The sequence below is a fragment of the Eptatretus burgeri genome, chromosome 2 (genome assembly GCF_056783735.1).
Source record: "Eptatretus burgeri isolate ZD-2024b chromosome 2, Ebu_testis_v1, whole genome shotgun sequence".
NCBI classification, from domain to species: domain Eukaryota; kingdom Metazoa; phylum Chordata; class Myxini; order Myxiniformes; family Myxinidae; genus Eptatretus; species Eptatretus burgeri.
The window spans coordinates 51,691,407-51,704,504 of record NC_140962.1 but is presented as its reverse complement, the minus strand read 5'-3'; positions in this window follow the sequence as shown (position 1 = coordinate 51,704,504).

Genomic DNA, 13,098 nt, shown 5'->3' with positions numbered 1-13,098 from the left:
ATTTTTGAAGATACCCCTTTTGTGCCATTACGAAATGATAAACTTCTCTTAATGCTCTTGTTTGACCACCTCCTGAGCCACAGGTTATTTTTTTGTTAAGCCCCACCCACTTTTCTTTAAGCCCCGCCCACTTTTGCTAAGCTCCACCCACTTTTCGTGAGGTATTTTTTCTAAGCCACGCCCACTTTTTCTAAGCCCCGCCCACTTTTGCTAAGCTCCACCCACTTTTTGTGAGGTATTTTTTTCTAAGCCACGCCCACTTTTCTAATCCCCGCCCACTTTGCTAAGCTCCGCCCACTTTTCATGAGGTTTTTCTAAGCCACGCCCACTTTTCCTAAGCCCCGCCCACTTTTGCTAAGCTCCACCCACTTTTTGTGAGGTATTTCTTCTAAGCCACGCCCACTTTTTCTAAGCCCCACCCACTTTTGTGAAGCTCCGCCCACTTTTCATAAGGTATTTTTCTAAGCCACGCCCACTTTTCCTAAGCCCCGCCTACTTTTGCTAAGCCCCGCCCACTCTTACATCATTTCCAGTTCATCTCTGACTCACAAAGAAATCACTAGAAAATTACAGGATGTTATGGTTTTGAAAAATTTCCCAATGAAGGCTTGCCTAGGCTTGCCCAGGGAATTTCCAAAGGAAACCACACCCACCAGTCTTTCTCTATAAAAGCTTCAAACCCAGGCTCCATTTTAAACATTTGTTTTTGCTGGCAATGGTGTGCTGTGTGCTTGCCTGGAACTCTGTCTTGTATGGAACTAAACCTTCAAGTTGATGAACTGGATTCAAACCTCTTATCCATTGAGGTAAGATTTTTATTTTCCAATTTTCAAACTTTGATTGAAGCATACTCATTTAATAATTAAATAACTTAATTAATACATTATTATTTTCTCTCACAGGAAATTGTATCTGAAATACAAAATGAAAATACTGCTTTTGCTACAACTTGGAGCGAAATTGTTGACTTGGTTGAAGACCTTGTGAGCGACCAAGACCTTGAGTGGGATGACTTTGGGGTTCCTTGGAACTCTCTGTCTTGTATGGAACTAAACCTTCAAGTTGATGAACTGGATTCAAACCTCTTATCCATTGAGGTAAGATTTTTATTTTCCTATTTTCAAACTTTGATTGAAGCATACTCATTTAATAATTAAATAACTTAATTAATACATTATTATTTTCTCTCACAGGAAATTGTATCTGAAATACAAATTGAAAATACTGCTTTTGCTACAACTTGGAGCGAAATTGTTGACTTGGTTGAAGACCTTGTGAGCGACCAAGACCTTGAGTGGGATGACTTTGGGGTTCCTTGGAACTCTCTGTCTTGTATGGAACTAAACCTTCAAGTTGATGAACTGGATTCAAACCTCTTATCTGTTGAGGTAAGATTTTTATTTTCCTATTTTCAAACTTTGATTGAAGCATACTCATTTAATAATTAAATAACTTAATTAATACATTATTATTTTCTCTCACAGGAAATTGTGTCTGAAATAGGAAATGAAAATACTGCTTTTGCTACAACTTGGGGTGAAATTGTTGGCTTGGTTGAAGACCTTATGAGCGACCAAGACCCACAGAACGAGTTCGTCCTTGATGACCCAACCAAAGAGTTATACCTTGGAGACCAGCAAAATCCTGAAAAAGAGTTTTACAGCAATAGTACTCATTGTGAGTTATCAAGACAATACCCACTGAACAAGTTATACGTTGATGAGCCAGAATACAAGTTTTACCTTGGAGACTCACAAATTTTGAAAAAATCAGTAAATGAGTTCTGCCTTGATGGTTTAAATAACTACCTTGGAGACTTGGAAAGTTGGGTTTATTTTGAAGACTTGAAATGCTACCACTCTTTGGGATTTAAACCTATCAAGAAAGTTCTTACTCCCTCTTTCTATGTTATCAAACCTGAAAGCCTTAAAAGACAGAATTGGAAGAAGAGAAAAAAAAAACGTAAAATATATATATATATATATATATATATATATATATATATATATATATATATATATATATATATATATATATATATATATATACATACATACATATATACATATACATACATATATATATATACATGTGGAAATCTCATTTTGAAAAAGACATTGTGTTGGGTGAGGATTGAGTTGGGGTTGAGATTTTGAATGTGAGGGTTGGGACACACACACACACATACACATCAACAAACAAAAGTTAAGCCTTGACTATTCAGTTGAGGATTCTGTGTTTGGGGTTCACAGATCTAAGAACGTCCACCCCTTGACACACATTATATACTGTTATACACCTCGGACTTGGCCCTCGAGTGTCCACAACGGTGTATAGTAGGAGGGAGTGAAGCGCCAACCTATTGCTCCCATTGCACACACACACACACACACACACACACACACACACACACACACACACACACACACACACAAACAAAAGTTAAACCTTGACTATTCAGTTGAGGATTCTGTGTTTGGGGTTCACAGATCTAAGAACGTCCCCCTTGACACACATTATATACTGTAATACACCTCGGACTTGTCCCTCTGGTGTCCACAAAGGTGTATTATCTGCTTAGTTTTGTCTTTTGTAATTCCTGTGAATAAAATGAACCTAAAATCTCTTCCCCTTCCAAATCATATATTTTATAAGTCCAAGGAACCGTATCTATTACATCAACAATTTTAAAAAGTTCTTTCGTCCATCGTTCAGTAAAACCCTTTTCAAAATGAGATTTCCACCTATATATTCTTACGATATCACCAACTTTGAACTTAGGTTTTCTGACAATCTCTTTTTCATATTTTAATTTTGTAAATGTTTCTGATGGTTTCATATTTGTTGACGTGTGAATTGTGTCATTATACTTATCCACAATATCCTGAATAAAAGATGACCATTGTTGTGAACCGAGTTGTGTGAATTTTTTATATAGTCTCTCGTTTAAGGTACGATTAAAACGTTCAACAACAACTGCCTTCCCTTCATTAAAGGTACTGTATAATGTAATACTGTTATTTTTTAGAAAATTCATAAATGTCTCGTTATAAAACTCTCTACCCTCATCAGTCCACAATTTTTTAGGTTTTCTCTTACTTTTATTAAATATCTGTTGAAAAGCTAACATAAGAGTATTACCTGTTTTGTTTTTTAAAGGGACAACCCACGCATATCTACTCCTCAAATCAATAACGGTTAAAGCATACTTGTACCCCTTATCATTATTGAGTTCAATCAAATCAGCAGACCAGATATAATCAACTTCCTTGGAATAAACTTTCCTTCTCTGAAACTTTGTGAATATTGGTTTATGTAATTCATCAGCTAATTGCTCTTCAGTCTTAATGGCATCATTAGAGCCTATAAGTTTTTTGAATTTCCAAGTCCAAGTTTCAATTTAGCACTAATCATCTTCTTCACGATGAACCTATCAACTTTTTCTCTCAAGGTTGGATTTTGTATCAGAGACAAATTATACAACATTTCTCTATCGGCTTCATGCTTTTCTTCCAACGTTGTGGTATTCCCATAATCAATATCGTGTCTCATGCACACTTCATCAACTCTATTGATTGGTTTACTCCAGGATTTAGGATTGTCTGCCTCATCTAATCTTTTATCCAAGTTTGTGCCTGGACCACAGAAAGAATACCCTGGAAGATGTAATTCCCCTGGTATTCCAGTAGTTGTAAATTTACTTCCTGATAAAAACTTTTGTATATCTCCTCCGAGTTTGTGTTTGGAGATAAATTGATTTTTTTTTGAACCACACACCGAACATATACCTTTTTGTATAACCCTGTTATTTTTACTTTTAATATATGAAATATTTTTAGTATGTTTTCTTTTTACATTTGAGACAATAACTCATTTATTTATGAGAAAAATTCCTGCAGAGTGCAAAAACCTTTTTAGTTTCCAACATGCACATTTGAATCTTAATTTTTAAAACATAAAGAATCCTAAGAAATGCCTTCACTCTCTCCTCCATTTATTTAAGAAAAAACTTGAATTAAAATGAATAGCTTGACGATGTCAATAGTCTTGAAGAAAATATTGCAAATAGACTTGTCAATTCTTTGTTTTCCTCCTCGGTGGGTTGAGTTATTTTCTGTAATACCACCAATCTTTTTTGAATCTCACTGGTTTCCATATTTTGATATTTATTCATTCTCTCTCTTTCCTCCCTCTCCTCCCTCTCTCTCTTCTCTTTTTCCTCCTTCTCTTTCTTCTCCCTCTCCTCCCTCTCTCTCTTCTCTTTTTCCTCCTTCTCTTTCTTCTCCCTCTCCTCCTTCTCTCTCTTCTCTCTTTCCTCCTCTTTTTCCTCCCTCTCTCTATTCTCTCTTTCCTCCTTCTCTCTCTTCTCCTTTTCCTCCTTCTCTTTCTTCTCCCTCTCTCTATTCTCTCTTTCCTCCTTCTCTCTCTTCTCCTTTTCCTCCTTCTCTTTCTTCTCCCTCTCCTCCTTCTCCTTTTCCTCCTCTTCCCTCTCTTCTTCAACTCCTTCCTCATCCCTTACTATCCTTGAATCGTTTACACCCCATAGAATATTATACATATATTCATCAGGATTTCTTGTTATTCCTGTATCCAAAATAATTTTTTTTACAACAGGAAACCAATAAAATTTCTTTTGCATTTCTAAAAGAGCCTTACCTTTTCTTAACCTTATAATTTTTTCATTATTTAACATTCTAATTAAATCTAAAGTTGTCGGTTTATCAACATCAGCATAATGCCAATCTTTTATTGAAAATACCTCATTCTTATGTTGTAGAACATATTTATTAAAATAACGAATACCCTTTTCTTGAAGGTATGCTTGGACACAGAAATGATAATTTTCTTGAAGCCTTCTTGCTGTCATTAATGTATTAGAAATATATGTTAGAATAATATTATGGCACGAAACACCTCCCCATCTTCCCATAGTTAAATCATTTTGTATTTCCTTACTTATTATATATAATCCTGTTTTTTCTGTTTTCATGAGATAAACAAGGGCAAAACCATTATTATATTTACCCTTATTAAATTCTTTTATTTGTTGTTTACTAATCGTGGCTCCACAAAACTCATTCTCGATACCAAGTGCATAATATTCTTCCTTACGAGACTGATTTAATTGTTTCAGGTCTTCGAGGTTAATTTTAAATGACCAATTATACCCTAAATCATTCATATCATACCCCCATTGTTCTATTCTCATACAAACGATACGCCCTTCTTTATAAAAAATTATTTTAATTCGAACTGTGAATTCTGTATGACCTGGAGATAATATCAACACTTCTGTATCTTTGGAATACACAGCCGTTTTATTTAAGTATATATATTGTGATAAATCGCTTAATCTCACCAAGTCATTCGCGTCAGTCGGGCTTGGATAATTTTTTAATTTATAAGCATTTTTCATGTTAATATTTTTGTTTATATTATATTTATGTCATTCAGCCTGTGCCTTTGTATAATAATTTGATAAATCAATATCCAGTTCTTGAGATACACCAAAGATAGAACCATCTTTACCAACATAAGTCATTTATATTAGATTAAAAATAATATCATAAAATTTTTTATTTTTGTTGAGTTGAAATAACACATATAGACATAATTGACCACAACACTTGGAATTTAATTCTTGGACTTGAAATGTTTGATAAACACCATTCTGTAAGAATTTTATGACTTCAACAGGTGGTGGAAGACCAAAACTATCAAAATAATATTTGTCTTGACTATTAAAAATACAAACCCAATGAGAACCGTTCCCATCATTATCTTCTCAGTTCATAATAATATTCTTTGTATGTTTCGGCACATTTGTTAATTCATCTCTCATACAAATAACCACATTATGAATTTTTAATTTCTTACAATATTTGGCAAGTTGTAAATTTGATGTTGTATTCTTTCCAAATTCTTTCAACCACTCATCAATGCTCATTTATTTATTAGAAAGATATAATCCATTACCTCTTTTCGTTAATTTTACACCTGCTTGTGCTATAGAAGAAAGCATATCTCCAACTAACAATCTCGCTTTATCAGGCAGACCTTCAAGTTTTTCAGCAAAATTTACAATTACACCACTTCCACTAATTTGTTTCTCCAACTCTTTGTTATGTCTTTCCAATTCTTTTTGAGCCTGGAGTTGAGCCTTCCTTTCGTTGGCAGTTTTCACCGCTGTTGAAATACCACCCGTCAATGCTCCAACCGCACTTAAACCAGCAAATAAAGGAATTAGAAATGGGAGAAATCCTCCACTCGTCTCTCTTATTGAATATTTTTTCAACATTGGTTTTGTCATTTTAATTTTAAGTGAGCCAGTGTCATTCAAGATTTTAACCTGTTCTCTTGTGAGCAAAACATCAATTCTTACTGCTCCTTTTCTCTGAATTGTATTAACGTTAATCGTACAAGGCTTTTGATTTTGAACACAAGATGATAGTTTATGAAGATTGATTTGATTAACATATACCCCAGTTGGTACTTTGCCACTCATTTATTTAACAAAAAATTATGTGATTTATTTAACAAAAAAACAAAATTATTATTTTTGTTTTGTATTATTATACAAAACTATTATTTTGTATATTATTATACAAAATTTTGTATTATTATACAAAATTATTATTAAACAAAAAAAACAAGATTTATTTAACAAAAAAATTATTTAACTCATTTATTTAACAAAAAAAAAAAAAATCATCACACCATTATCTGTATTAATCTGCAATTCTGTTTCTTCCAAAAGCAAACAATATGTATCAACTTCTTCACTCTCTCCTCTTTCAATGTATAGGGAAGTATCCACTCGATTAGACATTATAGTTTCCTTTTGAGCGCTCAGGTCAAACGCATAGATTGTATACAAACTTTTAAATGCTGTCATATCCAAAATAGGTTCTTTATTTCCATTACTTTCACACACCTTTTGGTAAGACTTGTATGCTTCAGCAAAATCATTTTTTTCCCAATTAATTTCCAATCTATCTCGTGGATAAAATGTTCCATCTGGAGAAATGCGAAGTTGTTTCACCTTAGCATTATCACTCAATGCATTATTCTTATCAGTCGCAGTATCACCATCTGGCTTTTTAAAAATCATCCACAGATATCGTGGCTTTCCTTCCAGAACACCCAAATTCCACGTGTAAGTAGTTTGATTGAGTTTAACGTGTTGACATCTTCTTTTGAGGTATGATACACTGAGTGGTTTCTTTGAGTTAAGTCTTCGATTCAACATCTCTTCTGTTTTAAGATTAGGAGTATATTCACTGATATACCAACTCATCTCCTCAATTACAAATTTATTCTGTTCACCAAAAGCACTACCAACACCAAAAAGCAATCTATTTTCATTATCATTCCTTTGTAGTTGAAATCTAATTTTAAGACCATACAGAACTTTATCATAATCACAAAATCCAAATATACCTTTAAGAGGAACTGCCACAGTAAAACTATTTTCTGCTTTTGTATCATCATTATACATTCCTTTCCTTTGAATATATCCAGGGTCTGTGTTTGTTCCCGTTGACATATCAGGAATAAAACCTTCAACAGACCCCTTTCCCATTCTATCACTGAATGTATAGAGTGTAAATTTCATCATTTCAGATACAGCAGAGACATAATCAACCGCTTCAACTTCTTGTGTTCCAATATACAATCGCACACTATCAAACATTTTCCAGAAGAAATCATTTACAAGTGTAGCGTTTGTGTTATTCCCAGCCTTTGTGAATTTAAATTTACACAACAAGAAACTTTCGGAGAGATTCAAATAGGTTTGTTGATTATTTATTTCAAAACTTTTTGTACCATTTGTATTCCAGTCTGTTCCAGTTATTGCATTTACCTTGAAGTAATCTTCTTTTTTAGTGGAGTTTGAGATAATAATAGTATCATCCAAATCATAGATACTATCAATTGCTTCCATACTTGTATTTATTTAGGAAAAAAGATGTTAAAACTTTTGAAACCCTGGTCCAAGTATTTGAATTATTTTCTGTCGTTCTTGGGGGGACAACTGAGTTTTACCTTTCTTAATTTCTTTTATTGCTTGTAATTTATGAGATTCCTTCTGAGCATCTTTTATACTCTTTACAGCACCTGCTACATTTCCCACAGCAGAAGCAGTTGAACCAATTAGGTCTTTATGTTTAAGAATAGTTGAACCAATACCCATGAGAGTATCAATTATCCCATCTTCTCTAAATTGATGTCCGACACCCCTTTGTCTCTTAGGTTTATAGTATCCTCCACCAAGATACATACCTTCACCCTTGTAGTACGGGGAAAGGAACATCCCATCCCCTGTAATTATTTTATATTTTCCCAACTCGTGTTTCCTCACAATAACCATCGTATTTATTTATTGGAAAACTTCACGTAGGTGAATTCTGATGGATATAACTTCTCCATTAAAAGAAATCACACGATTATCTTGGTCGGTTATCCTAAAATTTACTCTGTGTATAGTTTTTCCTGACACAGGTAGATAAACCAAATTTTTAGGTTCCATATTGAATTTATAACCAATTGGGGTTGAGTATGCGCTGAATGAAAATATTGTATTTGTTTTTTTTCCATCATTATAAGCACCATCAATCAAATCACAGTGAATTAACACCGAATTTATTCCTGAGGATATTTGAATGACATTATCACTGTAAAACGTCCCATTAGTTTCAATCTTTTTTGAGGAGAAACCCAATAACTCTCTAAATGAATTATCAATTGTGAAATCAACCTTGTAGTTATTTTTAACTTTAATCGTTGATTTTGAAGTATGTTTTTGAATGTTTATAACAATATTTTTTGGTTCATCACCCTGTTCTTTCATAAGACGAGCAATTTCGGAAGATATTTGAGAAATCTCGTATGCTCCGGGTGAGACTGTTATCGTTTTGTATCCACTTCCCGGATTATAACTAAACTTGTCATTTTTCTCGGTTATATTAAATAAGGTATTATAAGTTTCCATGGACAATAAAGATGCCTCATATTCTTTTGTTGTGTCAAGTTGTAGTGGGTATGGGAATGAAGATGTGTGGTCGCTTGTTGTGAAATTAAAACTCAGGATTGTGCTTCTCATCTTATTTAATATGAGATAAAATGTCTTTATATTGAGATTTATTAATTATTTTCATGTTCATCAACTGGTCTAAAATGGCTGATGCTTCATTAAAACAATTGTTATTTCCAGCCTTCTTACTGCCTAACAACAATAACAGTCGATTAACTAATTGCGATGGGTCATTTGGAAGAAAACTAATACCTGAACCAAGGATACTTAAAGCCTGAATAATGTGTTTCTCCTTCTCATTCTTCCTACTTTTACCAGAAAGAATAACCTTATAATTTAGAGTGTTCAGCAAATCAATATATACTCTATCATCATTATTTTCCATATCCAATGGTTTATCAATATACTTTGATTCATCCCTCACAGTTGAACCTTGTCTTCCATCTTTTGTGAGAAGAAACATTAATCTCGGAGTTAGTTTAACAGGGGGTTGAGCAGAACTTAAGAACCTTAATTCATCATTAAATATCAATACCTTTTCTTGAACAAGATGAAATATTGCTGGTTGTTCTGTTGGAATGAGTCCTGCTTTGGTTTTTGAATCCGCTGAATATTCATTGTTTTGAACAGCATTCACAATATAATCAGGGTGTTGATTAATCTCTTCCAGTTGTTGAAATAAACCTTCATCATCATATTCTAATTCTCCTAAATGCTCTAATTCTTCCTCCGTCATTTGACTGAAATCTTTTAACATTTGAAGCTTTCTGGGAGTATATTCTACTGTGGGAACTGTGGAAACATCTTTCATTTTTTCTTGGGAAGTTTTTAAAAGTGGTTTAAAAAATTTCTCTTGTTTTCTTTCAAATACTTCTTCGCCCGTTAGTTTCTGTCTGCATTTCTTCTTTATGTCTTCCTGCTGTTTTACAACTTTTGAAACCAACTCTTGATGTTCCTTAAATCTTCTTGCTCTTTCTTTTGTATCCATTTATTTATTGTAAAATATCATTTAATGAATTGTAAAGATTAACAGGGAAATTTTCCTTTTCTTCATCATTCAAGTAGATGTGTTCAAATAAATCCTTTTCTTTAAATATTTCATCAAATTCTTTATTAACATTAATGCGAGTTGTAATTTCTTCTTCACTAATCCTTGCATCTCTGCTTTTCATACGTTTGCGTTGAGTTTCTTCATCAACATCAAAACCGAATGATAAAATCTTCACCCCGCTCAGATATTTAATAATTTGTCTCGTTCCTTCTGGATTAGTTTCTAATATCCCAACACCACCAGATTTTAGTTTCCTTAACTCACTCTTACAATGTGAATATTTTGTTGTACCAAGAGAAACCTCCTCAAATATTTGTCCTTCATTCCTCAATCGCATATGTTCCTCCACTGAAATATAGTGATAATCTTCACCTTTTATTTCTCCAGGTCTTATTGCTCTAGTTGTTGTTGATACAATGCGTATCACGGGGTGTTTTTTAAGTAAATTTACAATATTCTCATTTGTACTACACAAGAACCTTGATTTATGAAAGTTTTTTCCAGAAGCAGATTTACCCACAAGATTTATAATAATAGTTGTCATTTATATATGTAATTGTTTATAAAACAAAAAATATATCCCTTAATATCTCATCTTGTTTCACAACAATATATTTATATTTTTCAGTCGTGTGCTTCATGTAATCCTCAAATTTCTTTTTACTACATAATGTAGAACAATTATCTCTCCAAAAATTATTGATATCTATTGAATTTAACTTGAATAAAATAAAAGTATTAGCATTGTTTCTGATGGAACGACGAGGAAGTTGAAAGTACGATTGACTAAGATAAATACAATTACAAGAAGAATGTCTCCCTCTTGTGTAGTAGCTGTCCATTACCATTTGGTTTCTCTCATTAACACAATCATCAAAGATAACGAGGTTCTTTTTTGATTTATCCAAATCTTGGGGAGACGGTATATCATCTGTATTATCACTAAGAATACAAGTTATAGGATTTGATTTCTTTTTACATCTCTGTGTATCACAAAATAGTTGAATTATATCTTCAATGTAATAATCATTTAGGTTTTTTTGACGTTTAAATAAACCGATTATATCTTCTTTTTGAAGACCAGCATTAAAACCTTGTGAGAGTAGTTGATACTCTGGTTGAAAACTCGATTTTGTGAAAATTATTAAATTATCATAATCTAAAAAGTTGGGAGTGAGGAGCATTTTTAAAAGTAAGCAGGTTTTTCCACATCCACTTGAACCAACTATGAGACATCTTAATGAATTTGGGAGATTTTTATGGTTGTTAAATTTTATCTTATTTTCCCAAATAGGTAAAAAATCATTCATTTATATATTTAGAAAACAAGTTATTTAATTTATTATTGGCTTTTTTAGAAACTCTATATTTTATCCTAAGTTCAGGTTTAATTTCAAGATAATCCATTATTTTATTTATACAATATCTTGTGTTGATATTTCCCTGAAAATTACATCCATGAATAATATATAACAACAATCCTTTGAACATTTCTCTTATACGTTCAGTTTCTTCCCTTGTAAGGAAAGGTGTGTTATCACCCTCATACTTTACATTCATTTCTGTAATCAATCTTGTAAAGTAATTCATTTTTGGTGTAAATCTAAAAGAATTATTTTCCTTTTTATATTTTTTATTATCATTAATTAGAAGATAATCACAGAATATACATTGTTTATAGGCTTTTGACTCTGTGTTTAATCCCCCTCTTTCACACGCAGGACAATTCTCAAATTTGTCATATGAAGAATCAGGAAAGTCTAGCATATTTATAAAGTAAAACTTTACTTCAACTGAAATTCATCTATACTTTCAGTTGTATATTACCATCGATATCGATATACTTTTTTTCATTATCAGATTCAACGACAACATTTTTTATATTAAAGGTAATTTTAAAATTATCGTTAACTACTATTGAACGAAATGTCATTTCACCTGATATATTAACATCCTTTATTTCATCAGGATTTACATCTTTCGGGTTGTTGAAAAAAATACAAATTTCTCCTTGCATATTACAGATGGTCTTATCTTTTCTTTCTAAAGCTTCATCCATAAGGTTTTTGTTCTTTGATACTTTTTCTTGTTTCATTGCTTTTTCTAGTTTTGAATATATTACTAGAAGGAGAGGAGAAACTTTTGTTAGAGATACTTTAATTGATGTTCTACCAGGTATACTAAAAGCCCTTCCACTGAAGGAAATTGAAGAACTCATTATTTACCATAATAGTTTTTATCCAATAGTTGTTATATTTATCTTTGTTCAATTTTACATCCTTGACATATTTCTCAGTATCTTTAACAGATGAAGAGATTGATTGAAACTTGTCTTTTGTGTCTTGAAACATTGTATTTATTAAGTGAAAAAGTTGGAGGATAAAATGTTTTTAAGCACAGATTCACCTATAAATTAAACGAAATTTTCATCAAGAAAATTTTAGTTTAAGCAAAGTTTTATTCTATAAATATGGTGAATACAACGTACTGCGATGTTTGTAATCACGGATATAAACATTATAGAAAACACCTCCGAACCAACAAACACACATTTAATCTATTTCATCAAATATCTCCTCTTGAGTTGGAAAGAAAACATTGTGATATCTGTTCAAAGGATGTTTTGAAGAGTAGTTATAATAAACATCTTCAATCACAAAAACACAAGAAAAATGAGTTTAAAGTAAAGGGAGACTATTATATTAAAAACACTGATGGGGCATTTAAAGGGCATATAAAAATAAGGATTTTTCAATTTGGAGAACCCGGTCCATCATCAATAGCTGAATCAATTGAAATAGTGAAACCCGATGTTGAAAATTTTATTAAAAAGACATTAAAAGAAATGAAAACTTTGAAGTTTTATATGGGAGTGAAAATGAATATGAAAAGACAAGATGAAGAACATACTCCTTATATGAGAACAGGTCTTCATTTTATAACATCATTTCAAGATTTTTTGAATCGTGGGGTTTATGAAGAACTATCAAGACAAGAGGAGGATGTTGATAAT